The sequence below is a fragment of the Carcharhinus amblyrhynchos genome, chromosome 20 (assembly GCF_965287045.1).
Source record: "Carcharhinus amblyrhynchos chromosome 20, sCarAmb.v2.hapA, whole genome shotgun sequence".
NCBI classification, from domain to species: domain Eukaryota; kingdom Metazoa; phylum Chordata; class Chondrichthyes; order Carcharhiniformes; family Carcharhinidae; genus Carcharhinus; species Carcharhinus amblyrhynchos.
In genome coordinates, this window is record NC_137343.1 from 5,178,014 (window position 1) to 5,205,822 (window position 27,809).

Below are 27,809 nucleotides of genomic sequence, written 5' to 3' on the forward strand. Positions count from 1 at the left end.
GGGCGAATGGGATCAAAGGTTATGGGGAGAAAGCAGGATTAGGATATTGAGTTGGATGATCAGCCACGATTGTGATGGATGGTGGACCAGGCTCGAAAGACTGAATGGCCTCCTCCTGCTCCTATTTTCTATGAATTTGAAACTGGACATAAACGGTGGTTTGGGGGCAGAGGGGGGATGAATGGAAGGAAATGCTAATAGGGTGAGATGAAGTGTGGAGCATAAAGGCCAGCATCGAGTAGCTGGGCCAAAGGGCCTCTTTCCAGGTTGTAAATTCTTGTGTAATGGGACACATGGAAGACTCTCCAGTTTCCTGCCTCGATGTTAATTGTTCATTGTCTCCCGACAGTTGGGTTTGAGATTAATTTTGTCCTCGTTCAATTAATTTAATGGAAAATCAGATGGATTTCTCGACAAATGTACAATCTCCCATCCGCCTTCTTCTCCAATATTCATTGGGAAATCCAAGGTGTCTGGGACAAACTCAACAAACTCTCTCCCTCTGGGGCAGACCATACCCGGATTTTCCAGAAGGCATCGGACAAAGTGCCACACGTCAGACTTTCTGTGACGTGTAAGGCCCAGGGTCTTTAGGGGATTGTGGATTGTGGGAGAGATTGTTCAGGGTTTGAAAGCAAAATTAGTTCCCCTCACAGAGGCAAGTCGGTCTGGAGTTAAATTTAATTGTCTTGTTGTGATTTCCGTTGAAACTTCGTCATGTGTCACGGAATCTTGCAATAAACTCATGAATGACTGTATCAAAATACAAACATTATGTCAATATTTTAGCAAAACCGTGCGCCTAGACTAAACGCAGTTGGGTGAACACTTCAAACCACTGCCCTATTCACAGAAGAGCAGAAAGAACATAACATCAAGAGGAGGCCATTCAGTCCCCTGAGCCTGTTCCTCCATTCAAAACAAAAAAGGCAGATGAAACTCCCTCCTGCTCGCCTGCTCCCCTTATCCAACAAATATCTATCAATTCTTTTAACACTGACCTCTCCCCCACTGGCATTCCCCGTTCTATGAAGTTATGTCTCCTAACATCAACTCCCCCCTCCCCTGATTTTCCTGGATCTAATTCGGAGGGTCTGGCCTCACAGCACCGGGACCTGGGGTTCAATTCCCGGCTCGGGTCACTGTCTGTGTGGAGTCTGCACATTCTCCTCGTGTCTGTGTGGGTTTCCTCTGGATGCTCCGGTTTCCTCCCACGGTCCAAAAGACATGCTAGTTAGGGTGCCGTGCTAAATTCTCCCTCGGTGTACCCGAACAGGCGCCGGAGCGTGGCAACTCACTGTAACTTCATTGCAGCGTTAATGTAAGCCTACTTGTGACACGAATAAGTGAAGTTTAAGGGTGGGAATCTGTGGCCTCGCTCATCCGAAAACCGTAAAATCCCGAGTGGCCTCCTCCTGCTCCTTGTTTCTATGTTACTTGTTTCTACTTCCCTTTTTAGCCAATTAATTCACGCGCGGCGCTCAACCATTGTCTCCCAGGGCAATTCCCTTGGGACTTATTTTGTACTCGCCAATAGGACGTGGGCATCGCTGGCTGGGCAGAATTTATTGTCCTTCCCTGCGGGGGGGCATTTGAGAGCCAACCTCACTGCTGTGTGTCGGGAGTCACACGCAGGCCAGACCAGGTAAGGAGGGCAGATTTCCTTCCCTAACGGACGTTAGTGAACCAGATGGGTTTTCCCAACAGTGGTTATCATTAGACTTCACAATTCCAAATTTTTTTTTATTGAATTCAAACTTCACCAGCTGCCCTGGTGGGATTTGAACCCAGGTCCCCAGAGCATTAACCCTGGGTATCTGGATTGCCAGTGCGGTGACAATGCTGCTACGCCACTGCCTTCCCTGTGTTCTGGTTCTGATATCCGGCACAGTCAGTGCAAACAAAGGGTTACATTTCTCTGAACTTTGAAGGACTGGGATCTGCACAGTGAGGTTGGTAACGGTCTGAAAAGCATATGGCTTTATTTTGACATCTTTAAGCGGCTGCATGTTTATCTGCTGCTGTTATTATCGCTGATTAATTATTCATTCAGTTTGAGGATGAGTAAAAGCAGACAGCTGGTGAATTCTGGATCAGTGCCACATGCATCGAGCATCTCCAGTTTTCTTCAGGCTCCCCTCCTGACAGTGTTCATACTTATTGTGAGTGCGGGGTTGTAGCTGTGTGCGTGCGCGTAGTTTTAGCCTCGTAATCTCGTCTCTCCATTCTCTTTCACTTGCCGACTGCTTCATTCTATTCCTGATGTGGAGGTGCCGGCGTTAGACTGGGGTAAACACAGTAAGAAGTCTCACAACACCAGGTTAAAGTCCAACGGGTTTATTTGGAATCACGAGCTTTCGGAGCGCTGCCCCTTCCTCAGGTGGGTGGAGGTAGGCTCACAAACAGGGCATATGTACACAATTCATCTTTACGAACCATGTTTGTGAACCTACCTCTCCACTCGCCTGAGGAAGGGGCAGCGCTCCAAAAGCTCGTGACTCCAAATAAACCCGTTGGACTTTAACCTGGTGTTGTGAGACTTCTTATTGTGCTCATTCTACTCCAAAGAGGGAGAATTTACATTTATATAGCGCCTGTCACAGTCTCAGGGCACCGCGATGTGTCTTCCAAAGGAGGACATTTTCAAACTGTTCTAATGAGGGGGAAATGTGGAAGCCAATTTTCACACAGCAAGATCCCACAGACCGCAGTGAGATACCGACGGATTTTGCCGCATACCCTCTGTACTGCAGCGTGGTATCAGTCTGAATTATTTAGTCCAGTGTCTGCGGTGGGAATTGAACCCAAAACACAGGCAGAGATGAGAGTCCATGGAAAGGCTTTATAAATCATGGGGGCAGGTCAACCTTGAGCCCAATGCTCCCTGTCCACGGGATGGGAAATTGAGAGAAAGAAAGAAAAAGTAAAATCAAATCTTAAATGTTTAATTTTAACATCTCCAACCATAATTAGTCCCTAAAGGAATGAGACATTGGTTAATTTTCAGTGTCAGAGGTTCTCCAGCGATAAATAAACTATTTAAAAGTCACATATGCCTTGTATAAACCAACCCCAACTTTTCTGACATGTTTATTGAATATCTAATTTGATGTTTAACCTTATTTATTAGTCACAAATGGGCGTACATTAACACTGCAATGAAGTTGCTGTGAAAATTCTCCAGTTGCCACACTCCAGCGCCTGTTCGGGTCAATGCACCTAACCAGAACGTCTTTCGGACGGTGGGAGGAGATCGGAGCACCCGGAGGAAACCCACACAGACACGGGGAGAATGTGCAGACTCCACACAGTGGGTCGGAAGTTAAACAACAATGAGACAGAGTACAGGAATGAGATAGAGAATCTGGAGAACTGGTGCGGTGACAATAACCCCTCCTCAATGTCAACAATACAAAGGAGTTAGTCATCGACTTCAGGAAATGTAGTGGAGAGCATACCCCTGTCTACATCAATGGGTTGAAGTGGAAATGATCCAGAGCTTCAAGTTTTTAGGTGTTCAGATCACCAACAACCTGTCCTGATCCCCCCAGCCTGACATTATAGTTAAGAAAGCCCCACCAACTTATTTTATTTATTAATGTCACAAGTAGGCTTACATTAATATTGCAATGAAGTTACTGTGAAAATCCCCGAGTTGCCACACTCCGAAGCCTGTTCGGGTACACTGAGGGAGAATTTAGCACGGCCAATGCACCCTAACCAACACGTCTTTTGGACTGCGGGAGGAAACCGGAGTGCCCAAAGGAAGCCCACTCAGACACGGGGAGAATGTGCAGACTCCACACAGACAGTGACCCAATCCGGGAATCGAACCCGGGTCCCTGGCGCTGTGAGGCAGCGGTGCTCAGCACTGTTTCTGAGAGGCTGGGATTTATAATTAAAAACAGAATTAGAATCTATGGCCCAAAGAACTCAGAAATAAAACAGCTGACGTCCCCTGAGCCTTTCCCGGAGTAAAGCAGCCGTGAACGGAACATGTTGGCAGTGGGTAACTTACAAACGGTTTGAAAATATCCCTTGCGCCGTCTTGCGAGATGAATGATGGATCGGCTGTGGTAAACCCCGGAGAGGGATTCACTTTGTTTGCTCGGTGCTTATGGATTTGTGGAACGTTTTATGGGAGTAACGTCACCGGCATTATTCAGCTTAGCCTCATACCTGAGGTTGGTGGTGTGCTGATTCACCTGAGCGCAGGCGCAGTCACCCCAGATCACTTCCCAAACTCTGCCGTGCCAGCTACACTTGCTCATTTAGCTCCATCGCTCCTTCACAATCAGTGTCTCCCCAGATTCTGCCCGAGGTGGTTCCAATTGAAACTTTCATTTCTTTTATTCACTCGTGGGACCAGGGCGTCGCTGACTCATCAGCATTTATTGCCCATCCCTTGGTGCCCTTGTTCGGAGGGGCAGTTTGAGAGTCAAACACGTTGCTGTGGCTCTGGAGTCACATGTAGGCCAGACCGGGTAAGGACGGCTGATTTCCTTCCCTAAAGGATATTAGGGAACGTTAGTGATATTAGGGTTTTTCCGACAATGGTTTCATGGTCATCACTCGATTCGATGTGGAGATGCTGGTGTTGGATTGGGGTGGGCACAGTAAGAAGATTCAGAAGACCAGGGTAAAGTCCAACAGGTTTATTTAAAAAATATTTTTTTATGTAGAAACTAAACCTGTTGGACTTTAACCTGGTGTTATGAGACTTCTATCAGTAGATCCTTAATTCCAGGTATTTCTTATTGAATTCAAATTCCACGAGCTGCTGTGGTGGGATTTGAACCCGGGTCCCCAGAATATTAGCTGAGCTTCTGGATTAATAGCCTAGTGATAAGACATAAGACCATAAGACATCGGAGCAGAATTAGGCCACTCGGCCCATCGAGTCTGCTCCGCCATTCCATCATGGCTGATATTTCTTTCATCCCCATTCTCCTGCCTTTTCCCCATAACCCCCGATCCCCTTATTAATCAGGAACCTATCTATCCCTGTCTCAAAGACACTCAGTGACCCGGCCTCCTCTGCGGCAAAGAGTTCCACAGATTCCCCACTCTCTGGCTGAAGAAATTCCTCCTCATCTCTGTTTTAAAGGATCGTCCCTTTAGCCTGAGGTTGTGCCCTCTGGTTCTTCCTACTACTGGAAACATCCTCTCCACGTCCACTCTATCCAGGGCCTCGCAGTATCCTGTAAGTTTCAATACGATCCCCCCTTCATCCTTCTAAACTCCAACGAGTACATACCCAGAGTCCTCAACCGTTCCTCATACGACAAGCTCTTCATTCTAGAGATCATTCTTGTGAATCTCCTCTGGACCCTTTCCAAGGCCGGCACATCCTTCCTTGAATATGGAGCCTAAAACTGCTCACAGTACTCCAAATGGGGTCTGACCAGAGCCTGATACAGCCTCAGAAGTACATCCCTGCTCTTGTATTCTAGCCCTCTCGACGTGAATGCTAACATTGGATTTGCCTTCCTGAATAGTCCTGAATGACTGAACACGCACGTTAACCTTAAGAAAATCTTGAACAAGGTCCCCGAGCCTCTTTGTATTTCTGATTTCCTTAGTATTTTCCCATTTAGAAAATAGTCAATGCCTCCAGTCTACCTTCCAAAGTGTATAACCTCTCACTTTTCCACATTGTATTCCATCTGCCACCTTTTTGTTCACTCTCCTAATCTATCCAAGTCCTTCTGCAGCAAGTATTTATCCAGTTCTCTATGGGAAACTATCTTCAATCTGCTTCCACTGCTCTTTGAGCCAAGGCATTGCACATGAGGCAGTTTGACGCTTTAAGAAGCAGATTGAATATTAAGAAGACAGAACTTGCATTTTTATAAACCTTTCATGAACTCAGGGTATTACAAACTGCTTTAGAGCCATTTTTGAAACATGAACATATAAACTAGAGGCAAGAGCAGGTCATTTGGCCCCTCGAGCCTGCTCCAACATTCAATAACATCATTGTTGAGCTGATTGTAATCTCAAATCCATATTCCCTGATACCTTTTGATTCCCTTCTCAATCAAGAATCTATTCAATTCAACTTTAAAACACTCAACTTGGTTTGATTTATTATTGTCACATGTATTACTATACGGTGAAAAGTATTGTTTCTTGCATGCTATACAAACAAAGCATACCATTCATAGAGAAGGAAATGGGAGAGTGCAGAATGTAGTGTTACAGTCACAGCTAGGGTGGAGAGAAAGATCAACTTAATGTGAGGTAGGTCCATTCAAAAGCCTGACAACAGCAGGGAAGAAGCACACTTGACAATGCAGCACTCCCTCAGAACTGCACTGAAACACAGCACATTCAACAATGCAGCACTCCCTCAGTGCTGCACTAAAATCATAGAGCAATACAGCACGGAATCAGGCCCTTTGGCCCAACCAGTCCATGCGGACCATGGTGCCCTCCCAGCTAGTCCCAATTGCCCACGTTTTACATTGAATTGCTCACGTCTTGTAGCAGATAAAGCTACAACCTTGCAATGTAAAGGCAAGAATGCCACACACTGTGCCAGAAAGCACACGCACGTGGAGTGACAGTTAATGTTTAGACAGTTTGATGTGACTCAGATTCACAGAATAAGCGAGCTGAGAATGAGCAAACACATGTAGCAGGTTCCAGTGGCAGGCAGTAAAGATGGAGCTGTACAGTATTAGCAAGGTGGCAGTGTGTGATCTTACTGATTAACTGGAGATGGGGTGGGAAACATAACTTGGCAGTTTGTACATGGAAGAGAGAAGCTGGAAATGATCTTTCTGATCTGTCTTTATCTTAACAATTACAGTTGGCTTTCTATCCATTCACATTTTGTTTAATTTCTGCTTGAAAATATTGAAACTTCGATAGGAGGAGGCCATTCAGCCCATTGAACCTGCCCTGCTATTCAGTATAGTCAAGGCTGATTCTTTATCTCAATACCACACTCCCACACTCTCCTCATATCCTTGACACCTTTAGTATCTAGAAATTTATTTCCTTCTGAAATACAATAAGTGACTTGGCCTCCATATCCTCCTGTGGGAGAGAATTCCACAGGTTCACCACCCTCTGGGTGAAGATGTTTCTCCTCAGCTCAGTCCTAAGGGGTGTCACGGTGGCACAGTGGTTAACAATGTTGCCTCACAGCAGTGCTAACCCTTCATTGTCCAGTATCTCCCCGGAGTGGAGAAGCTATGACGTCTTCTCCGGAGTCTTGTACAAGTCATTAATGAAGATGAACATCTCACCAAGGCTATCCCCACACCCCCACTTCTTGCCTTCAAACAACCGCACAACCTCAAACAGACCATTGTCCAAAGCAAACTACCCAGCCTTCGGGAGAATAGTGACCACAACACCACACAACCCTGACATAGTAACCTCTGCAAGACGTACCGGATTATCAACACAGACACCATCATCTCACGTGAGAACACCATCCACCAGGTACACGGTACATACTCTTGCAACTCGGTCAACGTTGTCTACCTGATACGCTGCAGGAAAGGATGTCCCGAAGCATGGTACACTGGGGAGACCATGCAGATGCTACGACAATGGATGAATGAACATCGCTCGATAGTCACCAGGCAAGACTGTTCTCTTCCTGTTGGGGAACACTTCAGTGGTCACGGGCATTCAGCCTCTGATCTTCGGGTAAGCATTCTCCAAGGCGACCTTCACGACACACAGCGCAGAATCGCTGAGCAGAGACTGATAGCCAAGTTCCGCACACACGAGGATGGCCTCAACCAGGATCTTGGGTTCATGTCACACTATCTGTAACCCCCCCTGACTTGCCCTGGCTTGCAAAATCTCACTAACTGTCCTGTCTGGAGACAATTCACATCTCTTTAACCTGTGCTTAACCCTCTCTCCACTCACATTGTCTGTACCTGTAAAGACTTGATTACCTGTAAAGACTCACATTCCAACAATTATCTTGCAATTGTGCTTTTGTCTATCTCTGCCCTGTTTGTGAAAACTATCTCTCCACTCACCCGATGAAGGGGCAGCGTTCTGAAAGCTTATGATACCAACTAAACCTGTCGAATTCTAACCTGGTGTTGTGAGACTTCTTGGGCAGCAGGTAGTGCCAAGGGGCAGAGCCTGAAGGGAGCCTGGGGACTATAGGGGGCATCTATTCTAAATGACCCACCCTGTACCCTGGAATTATTGAACTAAAGTGATCCATTCACATTGAACTCCCATGGTTAAGTGCCAGCAGTGTGATTTATCCAGTGACTGGAAACCGTGTATATGCTTCATACACACAGCACTTACACATTCCCTGAGGATGAGCACAGCATTAAAGCTCCAGAATGGATGTGAATCCATCCAAAACAATTAAATCCTGATACATCACATCATGGAGTAGCTCAGAGTGACTTCAAACAAGCCCCCAGAGGAAACTCAATCTGTAGAATTGCAGTAATGGGACACAGACACTTGTTATCTGTAATGATCAACGATGTTAGCCATTGTGAGGTTTACACCAAAAGAAAAGACATGGTTTGCACACGGAGATTCAAACTGAACAGGTTTTATTGAAAGAGATGTTTCTGCATCGCACAGATTACAAACCGAGCATAAAACAGCAGCTTGTGACAATACCCTAATGACATTATGTGATCAGTTCTTGAAGCAACTTGCAACCTTTTTAAATATACAACAGGAATGGGCAGAGGCAAAGTTCCAGGGGAGGGAGGGCAGGGGTGATCTAAGTGCTGAAGAAGCGTGAAAATGGGAGAATCACATCCATTTTCTGGGTGAGTTCCCAGGTGCAATTGTATGGCAATTATAAAAAATAATGAGGTGAAGTGTGATTCTAGCCAGAAGGGGGAGTGTGTGGAGCCTATTCTTGCTGGGAAGCTGGAAGCAGAGCTTCAAGGGCGCCATTGCGCAGGTGCACTGATCTCCCAGTGTACAGTATGTACACAGTGCACTAGGAGATCTGCCACACCCCCAACCCCCAGACATAGCAACCCCTTCCCTCCATCACTGTCCCAGATGATCACTGCCCCCACTCCCCAAATCGCCTCCCTAGCCAATCATTGCCCCCAATACCCAATGCAGAGTATACCCTTATGGAGCTCCCCACCGCCCCCTCATCATAGCCCTGCCCCTTCAGACCCTTCCCTTCCCATCAGGCCCCACATCTGCGGTGCTGCCATGTGCCTAGTAGGCAGTGCCAGGGTGCCAGGTTGGCATTGTCAGGCTGGCTGAGGCAGGCTAGCACTGCCTAAGGGGCATTAGCTGGCCTTGCCCCTGACCACCTGGGGGTTTCAATGACCCCCTGTCCCAATGGTGAGGCCATCACTTCAGGTCCCCACCACTAAGGACCATCTGTGATCCACACCAGCGTGAACTTCCACTGGTGAGCAGGGAAGGACAGGTGAACATGGGCGTTTGTGTCTGGGAGTCACTAATCACATTGAAATTAACTTATGAATATTTAAATCAGCCAGGTGCTTTCCGCCGGCAGAACGGGGCTGATAATATAGTGAGGTGCATGGTGAGCTGGTAAGATCACCCCCGAGGTGTCAGAGGGAGCTGCACAAACTTCCAAACAACCCACTTTCCTCACCGTTCCCCTGCCCCATGTATGGTGGAGGATTCAGAGCCAGTGCCAGCATTGCCACTGGGTCAGACTGTTTAAAGCAGAGATCAAACCCTGAACTGGGAACATTACCATGAACCAAACTCATTCTTAAACCCCTTAGAATCACAGAAACCCTACAGTACAGGAGGAGGCCATTCAGCCCATCGAGCTTGCACTGACAACAATCCCACCCACGCCCTATTCCCATAAGTCCACATATTTCCCCCACTAATCCCTCTACACATCCCAGGCCACTAATTTAACATGGTCAATGCACCTAATCCCGCACATCTTTGGACTGTGGGAGGAAACTGGAGCACCCGGAGGAAACCCCTGCAGACACGGGGAGAATGCGCAAACTCCGCACAGAAAGTGACCCAAGCTATTGAACCTGGGTCCCTGGCGCTGTGAGACAGCAGCGCTCTGGTAACAAGACTGTAACCAGGACAGAAGGGAGCTGGAAATTTTTTCCGTGTTAGCCATTGACACCTGTTCTACATTAGAGTTGATTAGAGTCAAACTCGGGTTATTAGTGGGGTTGAGTCTGTACAAAAGACAAGCTCCTAAAGCCCCAGTCTTTACAGGCCCTGAGCAGACTTCTATAAATCAGCATAAACAATATGAGCTTTATAATTATACCATGAGGCTAATGAGGTGCAAATGCTTCTAATGATCCGATCAAATACACATTGTTCATTACTTTTATGGAGGCACTAACCCATTAATGGTGATCATATGACTGCCTCCAATAGTGGACTAAAGCGTTTTGTGCGTGCATTTGCCAGCATTCCTGCAGCGTAACTTTGGAATCAATATTTATTTGTGGGATGCAGGTGTTGGTGGTAAGACCACCGTTTATTTTTACTGTGCCCTGGGAATGTGGTGAGCTGCTGTTTCTTGTAGGATTGTTCTCTGTTCAGGTTTGACATCTGTTCTACATTACAGCTAAACCAGGGCCTCCGCGAGGCTTCGCCCTCCGGAAGGCAAGTTCAAAACAGAAAATTCTGCAAGTCCCAGCAGGTCTGGCAGCATCGGCGGAGAGAGAAGGCGGGATTCTCCAGCCTTGCCCGCGGCTGGGATTCTCCAGTCTCGCCCGCAGCTGGGATTCTCCAGTCCCGCTGCTGTGAATGGAGATTTCACTCTGCGCCAAATTCTCCACACTCGCTGCAGCGGAGACTGGAGAATTCCCGCCGCTGTCTTCCAGAGGAAACGTTGAACCAAGGCTCAGTCTGTGCCCTCAGGCAAACATCCGAGAGTCTGCCCCACAATCCTGATGAACAGCAGTGGGTGCTGCCTTCGGAATCCTGGCCAATACTGATCGCTCGGTCACAGGTTACCTGAACATTGTGGTCTGTGGGGGATTGTAGGCCAGTGTAGGGTCTGTCCTCCTCTTAGAATAGACGCAGGCAAAACTGGTCCAAAATGAAGCTCCTTTTATTGAGCAAATTAAAATCTACAGAAATGAAAAGAGACTGATTTACTAGAAAACTGATTTACTAGAGAGAAAGAAAGAAAGAGAGAGAGAGGGAGCGTGTGAGAAAAAGAGAGGACCTAACGCTGGTCTCAATACAGACTTGATCTTGAACCTGTACAGGATTCAGCTGAATTAAACAGATAGCTTTACTCACATATGTGATTTCTTATCTGTGTTATGAAAGAGCTGGGCACACATAGGACCCGATTTTACCATTGCGTTGTACCCATTTTCGGGCATGAAAATTTGGTAAAGTGGGGTGAATAGTGCGATCCGTGTCTGCATCCACACAGATTCCCACTTTACCAAGAAAATGGATACGATCAGGGCTGAAACGGGCGCAACATCAATTTAAATACATTTGCATGCATTTAAATTGAATTAATGGGCTGGGACGCCCAAACTTAGCAGCATTTCCCCCTTTACCATCATGTTCGCCTGTTCAGACTCGGCACAAAACAGACATAGGACCCTACAGTGCAGAAAGAGGCCTTTCGGCCCATCGAGTCTGCACTGAACACAATCCCACCCAGGCCCTACCCCTATATCCCTACCCACTAATCCCTCTAACCTACGCATTCCTAGACACTAAGGGGGCAACTTCTTAGCATGGCCAATCAACGTAACCCGCACATCTTTAGACTGTGGGAGGAAACCGGAGCACCCGGAGGAAACCCACGCAGTCACGAGGAGAATGTGCAAACTCCACACAGACAGTGACCCGCGCTGGGAATCGAACCCGGGTCTCTGGAGCTAACCACTGTTAGCGCAGCTGTGCTAACCACCGTGCTACCGTGCCACCCATGCTCAGCAAAGAACTGTTTTGGGCACTCCAGCTTCTGAGGAGATCGGTTCAGAGCTTCCGGTGGCTCTCTGACTCAGAGCGGTGGTGGTGGGGGGGGGGAGGGAGGCCAGATCGTTTTCTGGTGGGGGTTAGGGGGACAGGGGCAGGGGCGGGGGAGGGAGGGGGGGGGTCTGCTGCCACTCGGTGGGTGATCAGCGGTGGGGAAGTGAGGCAGGGGGTCACAATCAGCCTGGGTAGCGGGGTGTGGGTGGATAAGGGGGACAGTTATGTTGTGAGGGTGGGGTAATATCCGTGGGGGCCATCGCTCCTGGGCCACTTTATCCACTTTTTGTGGCCTGGGAGCATTTTTCAAATTCTTTTTTACTGCGCAGTTGAAGACTCCAATCGGAGCAGCAGCATTTTGGGCGTGATAAGCCCCACCCACAGTGCGATTCAGGCTAGCAACGTTTTTCTCAGGCAGGGTGCGCACGGGGACGTCTGAGAACAGGGTTTACAAGTTGGAACTGAATCCCACCCAGGTTCAGCATTTAGAATCAAAATAGTAAAATCGGGCCCATAGTCTTCAACTTTCATAAACAATTGGCAGCTGTGTGGCTGCAAAAAGCTTGCCTGTGACAACAGCCATTTCTGCTAACAACACATTTTCAAATATAGCCAACTTCTAAGCTCACCCCAGAATTCCCAGCTGTGAAGGGCAGTGGGGAGCAGTGTCCTGCAATACAACGGGATATTGATAGGCTGGTATATTGGGCAGATACATGGCAAATGGAGTTTAATCCGGATAAATGTGAGGTGATGCATTTTGGCCGGAATAATGTAAGGGGGAGTTATATGATAAAGGGTAAGCCCGTAAGGAGTATAGAATCGCAGCGAGACCTGGGGGTGCAAGTGCACAAGTCTTTGAAGGTGGCAGTACAAGTGGAGAGGGTTGCGAAGAAAGCCTATGGTATGTTAGCCTTTATAGGAAGGGGTATAGAATATAAGAGCTGGAGTCTAATGTTGCAGTTGTGTAGAACATTGGTTAGGCCGCATTTAGAGTACTGCATCCAGTTCTGGTCGCCTTACTACCGGAAGGACGTGGAGACTCCGGAGAGAGTGCAGAGGAGGTTTACCAGGATGTTGCCTGGTATGGAAGGACTGGGTTATGAGGAAAGATTGAGCAAATTGGGGTTGTTTTCTCTTGAAAGACGGTGACTGAGGGGGGGATCTAATAGAGGTATATAAGATTATGAAGGGTATAGATAGAGTAAACAGAGGTAAGCTATTTCCTACGTTAGAGACACACAGTACGAGGGCCATGGGCTTAAGGTGAAGGGGGAGAGGTATAACACAGATATTAGAGGGAGGTTTTTCACATAGAGGGTAGTGGGGGTATGGAATGCTCTGCCAAGTAAGGTGGTGGAGGCAAACACGCTGGAGTTGTTTAAGAGTAACTTAGACAGGCACATGAGTGGGTTGGAGATGGGAGGATATAGGAGATTGTTTTAAATAAGGTTCATTAGCATTGGGATGTCCCTGGTAATGTATAAGGATGTGGTATGATAATAATGTTTTTTCTCTTTTAATTCAAGGTTTTAAGTTGGTCCGCCTTGTTGTCCAACGAGGGGCATACACGCGATGGGTCGTACTTGGGCTGCTCTTGAATGTTCGAGAGTGGCCTAGTGCTTCATGTCGTTAGTGTGTGCCTAAACTGGACCAGATGCTGGGCAACACGACAGCTCAGTGACTATCACTGTTTGCTGTGCAGACACATGGATTTGGGCCGGTGTCTGTGGGAGTTTGCGCATTCTCCCCGTGCTTGCGTGGGTTTTCTCCGGGTGCTCCGGTTTCCTCCCACACCCCAAAGATGTGCTCTTAGGCTGATTGGAAGTAATAAATTGTCCCTAAATTAGTTTCCCTCAATGTGGATTGCCATAAAACAATAGATAAGGGCCATGGGTGGAGGGGGGGGACTGGTAATGTTAAAATGGCGACGTGGGCTCGTTGGGCCAAAGGGCCTGTTTCCTGGGCTGTTTTTGTTCTTTGTTCACCTCGCATTAAGCTGACCTTCCTCTGCACCATAGCTATGACTGTAACACTACGTTCTGCACTCTCTTGTTTCCTTCTCTATGAACGGTATGCTTTGACTGTATAGCGCGCAAGAAACAATACTTTTCACTTTATGTTAATACATATGACAATAATAAATCAAATCAAATCAAATCAAATCAAAAATCACAGCTGGGGTGCCCTCCTTATTTTGCTTATCGTGGGTGGGTCAAGTTGCTACTTAACTCCTTCCTCAACAGCACCTCGGGATCCACCTTCACTGCCTCAGCTGCTGTTTGAGAGGAGGTCCCACCACCTTAGCAGGGACAACGGGGGATTGGAGAATAAATGGCAGCGTTGTCAGGGACAGCAGGCTGAAGGAACATTTAAAGTTCTCTCTCTGGTTGAAGAGGTAAAGCTTCATGCTCCCAACATGCTGGTTTCTCACCCGGTTTGTGAGGTTTTAAGCTGGAATGAGCAGATTTCCATGTTGTGGTGATTATTTTCTTTCACCGCTGACGGTCTCTCAGGGAGGGGGTTCTATTCTATTGTGTCGAGGGTCAGGGGTCGGTGATTCTGTCAGAGGTGCACATCAAACAGCTGACATAATCCCACCTCCCAGTTCACCGTCGGGAGGTAATCCCCCTCGATCTGGCTTGCAATTTTGTGCCTTTGTGCTTGGGGTTGGGGGGTTGGGGGTTGGGGGGTGGGGGGTGGGGGTGTTGTCATCAAATCATAGTGCAGAAGGAGGCCATTTGGCCCATTGAGCCTGCGCCAACAGGAATCCCACCCAGGGCATGTCCCTGTATCCCTGTGTGTTTAACTGATCATAGAATCCTACAGTGCTGTAAGAGGCCATTCAGCCCATCAAATCTGTACTGACCACAATCCCACCCAATCCCTATTCCCGTAACACCACGCATTTACCCTGCTGATTCCCCTGACACTAAGGGGAAATTTGGCATGGCCAATCCACCTAACCTGTACATCTTTGGACACGAAGGGGCAATTTGGCATGGCCAATCCACCCAATTCGCACTTCTGATTTGATTTGATTTATTATTGTCATATGTATTAGCATGCAGTGAAAAGTATTGTTTCTTGCGTGCTATACAGGCACTAAGACACCATCTTTGGACACTAAGGGGCAATTTGGCATGGCCAATTCACCTGCCCGTATATCTTTGGAGTGTGGGAGAAAACCGGAGCACCCGGAAGAAACCCACGCAGACACGGGGAGAATGTGCAGACTCCACACTGTGACCCGGGGCCAGAATCGAACCCGGGTCCCTGGCACTGTGAGACAGCAGTGCTAACCACTGTGCCAGCGTGCTGCCCATATTTGAGTTGAAGTTACCAGTCAAGTTAGACCAAATTAACTTTTGAAGATGAAAGCCCACAGTATTTTCCAGGTGCCCACAGACACAGTAAACACAGAATGGTGTAGGTCAGAGTTTAAGCATACTGCAAAGAGCTCTGATGCAAAGAAAAACCTTCACCTAATTGCATTGCCTGTCCCACTGGGAAAAGAAATGTCTCTCCTGCTAACAGTGTGACTGATAGGGAGATGGAGAGGAAGAAGGAAGCAATTTGCCTCCCAGGGCAACGACTCATGTTGGTAAAGATAATAAAAGTGTCCGAGGGACAAGTGATTGAAGCTGTAACCTGAAGCCTGGACTGATGTTTGAAAATATATATACCGCCATAAAAGTCTATTAGTATTCAAAGTCCGATGTTAACTTTTACACACACAAATAGGATATACTGTACACAGTCCAGAAACATAGAACCAGAATTGAACTTTAAAGATGGATTGATCCTAGAATTATCCTACAGCACTGAAGGAGGCCATTCGGTCCATTGTGTCTGTGCTAGCCTTTTGAAAGAGCTATTTAGTTGGTCAGACTCCCCTGTTCTTTTTCCCCCCCTCTGCAATGTTCTCCATTTCAAGTACTCAACCAATTCCCTTTTGACAATTACTGTTTTACCTGAATCCCCTGCCCCATCCAGCCTCCCATCCATTGAGCCTGTCTGCACTTCCCGTTGCCTTGGAAAAGCAGCACAATTAAGGACCCCACGCACCCTGGACATTCGCTCTTCCATCATCTTCCGTTGGGAAAATGGTACAAAAGTCTGAGGTCCCGTACCGACCAACTCAAGAACAGCTTCTTCCCTGCTGCCGTCAGACTCTTGAATGGACCTACCTCGCATTAAGTTGATCTTTCTCAACACCCTCGCTATGACTGTAACACTACATTCTGCACTCTCTCCTTTCCTTCTCTATGAACGGTAAGCTCTGTCTTTATGGCGTACAAGAAACAATACTTTTCTTTGTATGTTAACACACGTGACAATAATAAATTGAATCAAATCAAATCCCTCTGAGACAGCATGCTTAAATAGTGAACTTAGTACCACTCCTAACACAATGCTTCGAGGCATCCAACCTTCATCCAAGGGTTCATGGCCTGGAACACAGCAACCTTCACACCTTATCCAACTCTCCCCTGGGCTGGTGAGGTTACTGTCCCTTTAAAAATCAATCCGCAGCATCAGGATCACATGACCCAGGAACCAATCACATAGCCTGGTTGGTGGGGGGGGGGTGGAATCACCCTGGTAAATGTGGGCTTTCTGGACTCAGAGACAACCCAGGAGCTGACGCCTACCTGGGGTAATTCTAATACCCCCAACATCAAGCCTCAGTGAGATTAGCCAGAATGTCAGAGAGCGGGGGGACCTGTACCCTGCTGGTTTGTGTGCAGAGTTTCGATCGGGTAGATGAAGAGGAGATGCGTCCACCTGTGAAAGTTAAATTGTAATAATCATAGAATTCCTACAGTGCAGCAGGAGGCCATTCAGCCCATCGAATCTGCACTGACAGCAATCCCATCCATGCCCTATCCCCATAATCCCACTTATATACCTTGCTAATCCCCCTGACACTAAGGGGCAATTAATTTAGCATGGCCAATCCACTGCACATCTTTAGACTGGGGGAGGAAACCCACGCAGACACGGGGAGAACGTGCAAACTCCACACACAGACAGTGACCCGAGGCCAGAATCAAACCCAGGTGCCTGGCACTGTGAGGTAGCAATGCTAACCACTGTGCCACCTTGCCGCCCTATAATATTCATAAGGAGTTAGTAACTAACTTTGTGAGTATATAGTCTAAGGCGCCACATTCACTGTCACACCACAGTTACATGCTGAGTAATGATGTATCAGTCTGTCAGTCACACGGAGGCAGTGTGAAATACACTCGATTGTAACTATTCCTAAATTTTGGGAACCAGAAAACATAATAATGGGAACCGTCAGTGTAAGATAGTCAATAGGAAATAGAGGGATATGAATCACATAGAGGCAAGAAAATATTAGATTAGAGAGGCATAGGAAATTCAACAGACACTTAATTAACCAAAGTGTGGTTAGAATGTGGTTGTACCCTACACCTCGGGGACAGCAGCGGTTCGAGAAGGCAGCTCACCAGATACCATGTCAAATGCGATTAGGGATGGGTAATAAATGCTGGCCTAGCCAGCAATGCCCACATCCTATGAATGAATGATTTAACAATGTGGAACTCACCAGCACTGGGAGTGAGATGATTGGAACACAGAGCAGTACAGCACAGGAACAAGCTCTTTGGCCCACCAGGTTTATGCCAACACAGATGCCTCTCTAATCTAATATTTTCCTGCCTCTCTGTGGCTCATATCCCTCTATTCCTTGCTGTTCATGTATCTGAACAAGTGCCTCTTGAACATTGTTATATAATCTGCTTCCACCACCTCTGGCAGCGTCTTCCAGGCATTCACCACCCTCTGTATGACAAACTTGCCCCTTATATCTCTGTTAAACTTTCCCCCTTTCACTTTCAACCTATGCCCCTGAGTAATTGACCCTTTGACCCTGGGAGAAAGACTCTGACTCTCCACTCTATCCAAGCCTGTCAGAATCTTGTAAACCTCTATCAGGTTCCCTGCCTCATTCTCCGACACTCCAGTGAAAACAATCCACCTTTGTTCAACCTTTCTTCGTTGTCCATATCCTCCAAACAAGGCAACATTATGGTAAACGCACATCTTTCAGACTGTGGGAGGAAACCAGATCACGCCCAGGAAACCCAGGCAGACATGGGGAGAATGTGCAGACTCTGCACAGTGACCCAAGTCAGGAATCGAACCTGGATCCCTGGCACTGTGAGACAGCAGTGTTAAGCACTGTGCCATCGTGCCGTGTTTTACATTCTGTCAGCATATCCTTCTATCCATCTCTCCTTCACCTGTTTATCCAGTTTCTCATTCAAACCAAAGATAAAGGCAAATTAATGCGGATGCTGTAGTTCCAAAACAAAAAGAGAAAATGCTGGAAAATCTCAGCAGGTCTGGCAGCATCTGTGGAGAGAGAAACTAAGTTAACGTTTGGAGTCTGGATGATCCTTCATCAGTCCTCCACAGATGCTGTCCAACCTGAAATCATAGAAACCCTACAGTGCAGAAGGAGGCCATTTGGCCCATTGAGTCTGTACCAACCACAATCCCACCCAGGCTCTATCCCCATATCCCTACATATTTACCCACTAATCCCTCTAACCTACGCATCTCTCAACTCTAAGGGGCATTCTTAGCCTTACACCTTTAGACTGTGGGAGGAAACCGGAGCAAACCCACACAGACACAAGGAGAATGTGCAAATTCCACACAGACAGTGACCCAAGCCGGGAATCGAACCTGGGTCCTTGGCGCTGTGAGGTAGTAGTGCTAACCACTGTGCCACCCAGATTTCACAGGCAGTTTCTGCTTTAGCCCCAGTTGGGCTGAGTGACCTGTTTGCCTGCTGTGTACTTTCTGTATAAATCTCTGAAACCACCGTGGAAGGGTTAACTTTGTACATCTGGTGATGGGCAGGGCTTTATTATGTTTCATTACCAGCCTATAGAGCTCTGCTTTATTGCCTACATTAGGAGATGGAAAGCACTAATGCACGTTTGAAACAGAAAAATAAATGAATAGATAATGAACGCTATTGCTTTCCAAAGAGGAAGGGAGGACAATCACCATAGATGATAATGATGCAGGTCTGTTTGTGCACCCTGTGGGCCCATGTGGAGAGGAATACATTCATTAAAAATGTAAAATAAGCACTTAACAAAACTCACTCGCTGTTGATTAATTTATATCTTCTGTGGAGAAGGGAAACAGACAATAATGTTAAGTGCACAGCTCTGTGAGCTCGATACATGGAGAGGATTGAGGGTGATTAATTAGTGATAAATTCTGCGGCATTAAAAATCTTTAAGGAATAAATTTTGTGTTTTTCTTTGTAACTGACTTGGTGAAATGATCCGACAGTCTCATCAGAGAAATGAGGAACTGTTCCGGGCACTTTTTGCCAGAATTTTGTTGTGAGGCTTCTTACTGTGCCCACCCCAGGATTCGATGGTAGGCCATGCTCTGCTATGGAGTAGTGGCCGCTCAAACTATAAACCCCTGGCGACAGACTAGTGACATCTCCCAGGGATAACGAGCTGTGGAAGCGGGCAGAAGGCTGCCTTAGCGTGCAACCACCTGCGGGAAGAGGATTAGAATTGTCATTCCGTGACCTCAGGACGTCCCAACCTGCTTTACAACCAATGAAGCACTTCTGAAGTTCAGTCACTGTTGTGATGTAGGGAGGAGGAGGCAATGGCTGAGTGGTATTATCGCTGGACTATTAATCCAGAAACTCAGCTAATGTTCTGAGGGCCTGGGTTCAAATCCTGCTACAGCAGATGGTGGAATTTGAATCCAATAAAACATATCTGGCCAATTCATTTAATCAACGTCCTTTAAGGAAACAGATTATTTGGCCATTGCTGTTTCTGTGATCTTGCTCTGCAATAATTGGCTGCCTTTTATTCTTGGGATATATGCATCGTCTGCTGGCCAGCATTTATTGCCCATCCCTAGTTGTCCTTGGAGGGCAGTTGAGAGTCAACCACATTGCTGTGGCCTTGGAGGCACGTGTAGGCCTCTCACCCCACTCACCTCCTCGCTCCCTCACCATTTCATCCAAAAATGGCCATCTCAGACAGTGCTGCATTCCCTCAGTACTGCCCTGGATTATGAACTCAAGTTTGTGAATTGGGGTTTTGATTTCGGATCCGCTGACTCTGCGGTGAGAGAACTAACCTCTGAGCTGCGGCAGGGGTGGCACAGTGGGCAGCCCCATCACCAACCTCGCCCCCTCACTCCCCTCATCCCCTCACACCCTCACCCCTCACCACCCACTTCTCACTCATCTTCTCACCCCCTCACCCCCTCACCCTTTCACGTCCTCACTCCCCTCATCCCCTCACACCCTCGCCCCTCACCACCCACTTCTCACTCACCTCCTCACCCCCTCACCTCCTCACCCCCCATCCTCTCACCCTCTCACCTCCTCACCCCCTCGCCCCCTCACCCTCTTGCCCCCTCACCCCCTCACCCTCTCACCTCTCCCACAACCCCATCTCACCCTCACTCTCACACCCCCTCAATCCCTCACCCCCTCAATCCCTCACCCCCTCACCCTGCCCCACTTTCTACAATGTTATACATATTGTCCAGTTTATTGCAGTTAGTCTAAAGGCTCGGTGCACGGGTCATTGCTTGGGCAGATAGCTTCTCTAATGATTTATGCTTCCATCAGACAGATACCACCCCAACCCCCCCTCAACACGATACACCCCCCCCCCAACCTCACCTCTATTCCCACCCCCCAGTGCGGTGATTTCTAACGGGCATTAGAATGCTTACACTCACCAAGACGCCAAAGGTATTTTGTAAGTGCTGGAAGGAGCAGTCTGGGTCTGGGGGAACCCGCAGAGGAGGACGCGTACATTAATAACGGCAAGCGATTTTCCCATCACTCCCCCACACGATTCCTGCTAATTAGCTGGAACGGCTAAAGAGCCTCTCTTGTGGGAAAGAAAATCACAGCAGCGATTAATTTACGCAGCCCTGATGACGAACACACACCAGGTAAGATCTGTCTGCTGACGGGGGTTTGCCTTGTGCCAGAAATTTCGCAGCGCCCCTGGTTTAGCAAAGCCAATCATCGCCATGTAAACTGTGTGGGGTCTGCACGTTCTCCCCATGTCTGCATGGGTTTCCTCTGGGTGCTCCGGTTTCCTCCCGAAAGACGTGTGGATTACATGGATTGTCCATGCTAAATTTACCGGGTTACAGAGAAATGACAGCGGGGAGAAGGGAGGGATAGGGCCTGGGTTAGATGCTCTGTCGGAGAGTCAGCGCAGACTAGATGGGCCAAATGGCCTCCTTCTGCACTGTAGGGATTCTAAGTAAATGATAATTTGACCAATTTGACACCGTTTTGAACAAGAGACTTGAAACATTAGCCGGAATTCTCCAGCGAGGATGGAGAATTTGGTGTTCAGTCAAATCTTGGTTCACGGCAGGGGGACTGGAAAATCCCGCTGGAGTGAATGGCCAGAAAACTCCAGCCATTAACTCCGCCCCTCTCTCCACAGATGCTGCCAGATCTGCTGCGCTTTCTCAGCATCTTTCATTTATAACAATTGAACCCATCGCCAGGGACCCCGGATTTGAGTCCAGCCTTCGGCCACTGTCTGTGCAGAGGTTAAACGTTCTCTCCGTGTGGGTTTCCTCCGGGTGCTCCGGTTTCCTCCCACAGTCCAAAAGACGTGCAGGTTAGGTGGATTGGCCAGGCTGAATTGCCACTTAGTGTCAGGGGACTAGGTCGGTAAATATATGCGGATAGGGCCTGGATAGGATTGTTATTGGTGCAGGGCCAAATGGCCTCCTTCTGCGCTATAGGGATTGTATGATTCTATGACAAAGTAGGTTAAATAAAAGCAATTTCGAGTAAAGCTTGTCTCTTCTCCTTCTCCATTTTCCTCAGGGGCCCTGGCTGCTCACACTTCAATCGTGCCTTTTACATTCATGAATTCTTCCCATCTCCTCCCTCCTGGGACAGAGTTTTGTAGCAGGATTGAAAAGCATGCAGTTTTTACAAGAATCTGCCCAATTAAACCGTCGCCACGTCTCCTGGGAATAATTGTGTGTGTGTGTGTGTGATGTGGGGGTGGGGCTCGCCCTGGTCTCCAGTTACAGAACAACCTCGTGCCCCCACATCAGACGTCTGCACTGCCTCAGTATCAAATCGAGTGCCTCCAGCAGCTGTGAACACAGTCCCGCTGTTTACCATCGCTACAGGAAAGGGAGAGTGTGAAGAACACATCTAACAGCAGGCCCCTTTGATCTGAACTCAGTGACGGTTCCAGAGGTTCAGAAAGGTCACAACATGACGGGACGCCTAGATGCCAAGAATATAATTGGATCATCTGCATTCTCAGTCAGTGAAAGCACCTTGTTCCGCATAAACGGTGGGTGGCAGAGTGGCGCAGTGGTTAGCACTTCTGCCTCGTAGTGCCAGGGACCCCAGGTTCAATTCCCGGCTTGGGTCACTGTCAATGTGGAATATGTATGTTCTCCCCATGTCTGCGTGGGTTTCCTCCGGGTGCTCCGGTTTCCTCCCACACTCCAAAGATATACGTAAAGTTTATTTATTGGTTAAAATAGGCTTACATTAACACTGCAATGAAGTTACTGTGAAATTCCCCTAGTCGCCACACTCCGGTGCCTGTTCGGGTACACTGAGGGAGAATTTAGCACGGTCAATGCATCTAACCAGCACGTCTTTCAGACTGTGGGTGGAAACCGGAGCACCCGGAGGAAACCCACGCAGACACGGGGAGAACATTCAAACTCCACACAGACAGTGACCCAAGACGCAATATACGGGCTTGATGGATTGGCAATGCTAACTTGCTCCTTAGTGTTAGAGAAACAAGCTAGGGTAAATGCATAGGGTTAGGGGGATAGGGCCTGGGTGGGATTGTGGTCGGTGTCGTCTCGATGGGCTGAATGGCCTCTTTCTGCACTGTAGGGTTTCTATGATTCTATAAATATATCAAGATTATTTCCTGCAAGCCTCAAAGCAAAATACTTTTGAGTTTTGGAAGTCTGGAATGTCCCTCATAATCTCGAACACCTCAGTCAGGTCACCCCTCAGTCTTCTCTGCTCCAGAGAAAACAACCCAAGCCCATTCAACCTCTCTTTATAACTTAAACATTCCATCCCAGGGAGCATCCTGGTGAATCTCCTCTGCACGTCCTTCCTATGGTGTGGCAACCAGAATTATACATAGTACTCCAGCCACAGCACGTCAATGTTCCATACAACTCCATCGCAATCTCCCTGCTTTTTGTAATCTATACCCCGATTGATAAAGCAGTGTGTAAGCAGGTTGAAGAAGTTTGTGTAAAGAAGTGCCCACAGTCATCACTTGTGAACAACCCCAATCTAATTTTAAGGTTTTACCCCCACGTTCCACCGACCAGGGGTAAAGTGCTCTGAAATGAATAGTCTAACCAGCGCTCTGAATCACTGTGACACAACTTGCATCCCTTTGAGATAAAGGCCAATATTTTATTAGATTTCTAAGTTTTTTTTGTGCCTATCCAATAGGTTTTCATGATTTCTTGATCCCAAAGATTCTCTGCTCCTCCACAGTTCCATTTAGAAAATAAACTCAATTATTTGATTTGCCAGCAAGTTTGGATGTAGACTTTCAGTTTGCCCTTTGTCTGAAGTTTACTCCAGCTCACTGCACTGCTAGGATTAATCAGTGTCGATTGATGTCACTGTGTCTATCGTTGACTTGGAAACAGAGCAAACAATTTATTTTGGAGGAAACTGGAGCTATTTAAACATCACACTAAAACAGTCTACAGAATCTATTAAAACAATGCACAACAGCAAACATTCTACAATCAACTTAAACAACACAGTACAGCAAACAGTCTACAGAATCTATTTAAACAACACACTGCAGCAAACATAAGAACATAAGAAATAGGAGCAGGAGTAGGCCATCTAGGCCTTCGAGCCTGCCCCGCCATTCAATAAGATCATGGCTGATCTGTCGTGGCTCAGTTCCACCTTCCCGCCCTCTCCCCAGAACCCTTAATCCCCTCGCTTATCAAAAACCCATCAACCCGTGTCTTAAAAATATTTAGCGAGGTAGCCTCCACCACTTCAACGGGCAGAGACAATTGACAGAATGAATTTAAACAGCACAGCAGAGCAAGTGGTCAACGGGGTCTTTTACACAACTATTGTAAACACTCCACAGAATCTATTTAAACGGCACACTATAGCTAAAAATCTACAGGATTTATTTTAAAAGATCATTACATCAAACAATGTACAGAGTCAATTGAAACAGCAAATTGTAGCAAACAGTCTACAATGTCTATTTAAAAAACACAGTATAACAAACAGTCTACAGAGTCCAGTTAAACAGCGCACTCCAGCAATGTACAGAGTTGATTTAAACAGTGCACTAAATCAAAAAGTCTACAGAGTCTATTTAAATAGCACACTACAGGAAACAGTCCACGGAGTCTACTTAAATCGCACACTATAGCAATCTGCAGAGTCTACTTAAATAGCACACTACAGCAAACAGACCACAGAGTCTACTTAAATAGCACACTACAGCAAACAGACCACAGAGTCTACTTAAATAGCACACTATAGCAATCTACAGAGTCTACTTAAATAGCACATGATACCAAACAGTCTACAGAGTTCTTCTGAGCAGCACACCGTAGCAAACAGTCTCGAGTCTATTTAAAAAGCACATCACATCAAACAGTCAACAGAGTCTATTTAAACAGCACCCCGCAGCAGCGAGTCTGCACACCCGATTTATAACAATGTCTCCACAAACTAGAAGAAATGGAACTCCTAACTGAAACCACAGCAGCATCACCCAACAACAACAAGATTACTACTCCAGCGAAACACAGGAGGTGGAGGATAGATAGTATTATAGAAATTGTGTCTCCAGGTGTGAGTGATTGAGTGAGGGCATTGGAGGGATACTTCTCAAAGGGTAGTTAGGAATAGGCAACAAATGGTGACCTTGCCAGCAATGTTTAAATCCCCAGATATATATATATTTTTAAATGACCCAATCATTGCCATTCTAGTCAAGAATAATGGTGTCACACCATGTACCCACAAACATGAGGCTTGCGGTTTCTGATATGTTTCTTACAGATCAGTATAGTTTCTTACAGATGTACCATGGAAAGCATTCTTTCTGGTTGTATCACAGCTTGGTATGGCTCCTGCTCTGCCCAAGACCACAAGAAAACTACAAAGGATCGTGAACAAAGCCAAAGCAAACCAGCCTCCCATCCATTGACTCTGTCTACACTTCCCACTGCCTCAGCAAAGCAACCAGCATAATTAAGGACCCCACGCACCCTGGACATTCTCTCTTCCATCGGGAAAAAGATACAGAAGTCTGAGGTCACATACCAACTAACTCAAGAACAGCTTCTTCCCTGCTGCCATCAGACATTTGAATGGACCTACCTCGCATAAAGTTGATCTTTCTCTACGCCCTAGCTATGACTATAACAGTACATTCTGTACTCTCTGATTTCTTTCTCTATGAATGGTGTGCTTTGTCTATATAGCGTGCAAGAAACAATACTTTTCATTGTATACTAATACATGATAAGTAGTCTCACAACACTAGGTTGAAGTCATAAGAACACAAGAAATAGGTGCAGGAGTAGGCCATCTAGCCCTTCGAGCCTGCCCCGCCATTCAATAAGATCATGGCTGATCTGTCGTGTCTCAGTTCCACATTCCCGCCCTCTCCCCATAACCCTTAATCCCCTTGCCTATCAAAAACCTATCAATCCGCGTCTTAAATATATTTAGCGAGGCAGCCTCCACCACTTCAACGGGCAGAGAATTCCAGAGATTCACCACCCTCCAACAGGTTAATTTGGTAGCACGTGCTTTCGGAGCGTTGCCTCTTCATCAGCCCCTCCATCACCTGATGAAGGGGCAACAACTCCTAAAGCTCGTGCTACCTGTTGGACTTTAACCTGGTGTTGTGAGACTACATGCTGTGCCCACCCCCTGTCCAACACCGGCATCTCCACATCATGGCTACTAAGGCAAGTGACAATAATAAATCAAATCAAAGTCAGAGGCAACCGTTAGCCCGGGTGGCTGGGAATTCTGGCACGCCCTTTCAACTCGTCACGGAGTACATTCTCTTCAAACTCCTCCAAGGCCACAGCTGCCAATTTCAAATCCCAGGAGCGCGTGAAGTCTGTTATCCAACATCCCGTTGCTGCGGTAACTGCAAATGTCTTTTAAAATACCAGACCTGAACCATTAGTCTCGAGGAGGTTTCAGTAAGACTGAGTAATGGGGACAGTGTCACAACCACTTATATCTGTTATGTGAAAAGCAGGCTTTCAAATCACCCCTCTCCCTGCTGGCGCCCGTGTGAAATATGGTATTATTCCGAAAAATAAATCCAGACAGGAAGCTAATGAGGCAGAAAACCTATCAGTCCTTTGAAATCTTATATCCCATTCCCTGTGGGAAATTAAAATTGGCTGATTGATTTCAATATCAAATAAAATACATCCTTGTGTCCTATCTGCTGCTGAATTCAATGAATTGCTGAACCGTCACTCAAACAATTACTTTTCGCAGTAATCTGTTGACCTCAATATTTATTCTCAATTGTTGTTAATACAGTATGAGGATTTCCATTACAAATCTGTTTAAAAATGCTGCAGTGAATCTCAATACATGACCATTCCCGGTCTAGCTTCAGTGGAAACTGTTTTATCATCGAGTGTATCTGATATTCAGCGTCCTCCAGATACTGAGACCGACTCCCAGTGCCAGTACTGAGGGAGTGCAGCACTGTCAGAGGGTCAGTGCTGAGGGAGTGCAGCACTGTCAGAGGGTCAGTGCTGAGGGAGTGCAGCACTGTCAGAGGGTCAGTACTGAGGGAGTGCGCACTGTCAGAGGGTCAGTGCTGAGGGAGTGCCGCACTGTCAGAGGGTCAGTGCTGAGGGAGTGCAGCACTGTCAGAGGGTCAGTGCTGAGGGAGTGCAGCACTGTCAGAGGGTCAGTGCTGAGGGAGTGCAGCACTGTCAGAGGGTCAGTGCTGAGGGAGTGCCGCACTGTCAGAGGGTCAGTGCTGAGGGAGTGCCGCACTGTCAGAGAGTCAGTACTGAGGGAGTGCAGCACTGTCAGAGGGTCAGTGCTGAGGGAGTGCCGCACTGTCAGAGGGTCAGTGCCGAGGGAGCGCCGCACTGTCAGAGGGTCAGTGCTGAGGGAGTGCTGCACTGTCAGAGGGTCAGTGCTGAGGGAGTGCTGCACTGTCAGAGGGTCAGTGCCGAGGGAGCGCCGCACTGTCAGAGGGTCAGTGCTGAGGGAGTGCTGCACTGTCAGAGGGTCAGTACTGAGGGAGTGCCGCACTGTCAGAGGGTCAGTGCTGAGGGAGCGCCGCACTGTCAGAGGTGCTGTCTCATCTCATTTCTGGGAACTGTTTGTCTATATTGATATAAAATAGCCTGCTCATTTACAGAAACAAGTATCTGGTCTCCTAATTGGTTGTGCCATTCAGTGTGGATTGCAGAACGGATAATGGGCATTGAGGCTGACTGCTCAGGTCCGGACAATGTTAGAGGTGTTTCAAACTGGCGTTGTCTTCCTGCTCCAGCTGGAGTGTATGTGAAATGTGCACCAGAATCTGTGCAGCGCTGGGAGAATGTCAGCAAGCGGTGATGCCCAGCAAGGTCAAATAGCACTGCTGTCACACAGGAGGGAGAGCCATGTAGATATGGCACCAAGGGCTGCTGGCACCTCTTGTACTGCTACAGCACACTCGCACATCCCCATCCCCGCCTCTTCCCTCCATTCTTCTCTCTCCCCTACCCCTTCCCCTGCCCCCTTCCCCCTGACACCCCCACCCGCTTCCCCCTTC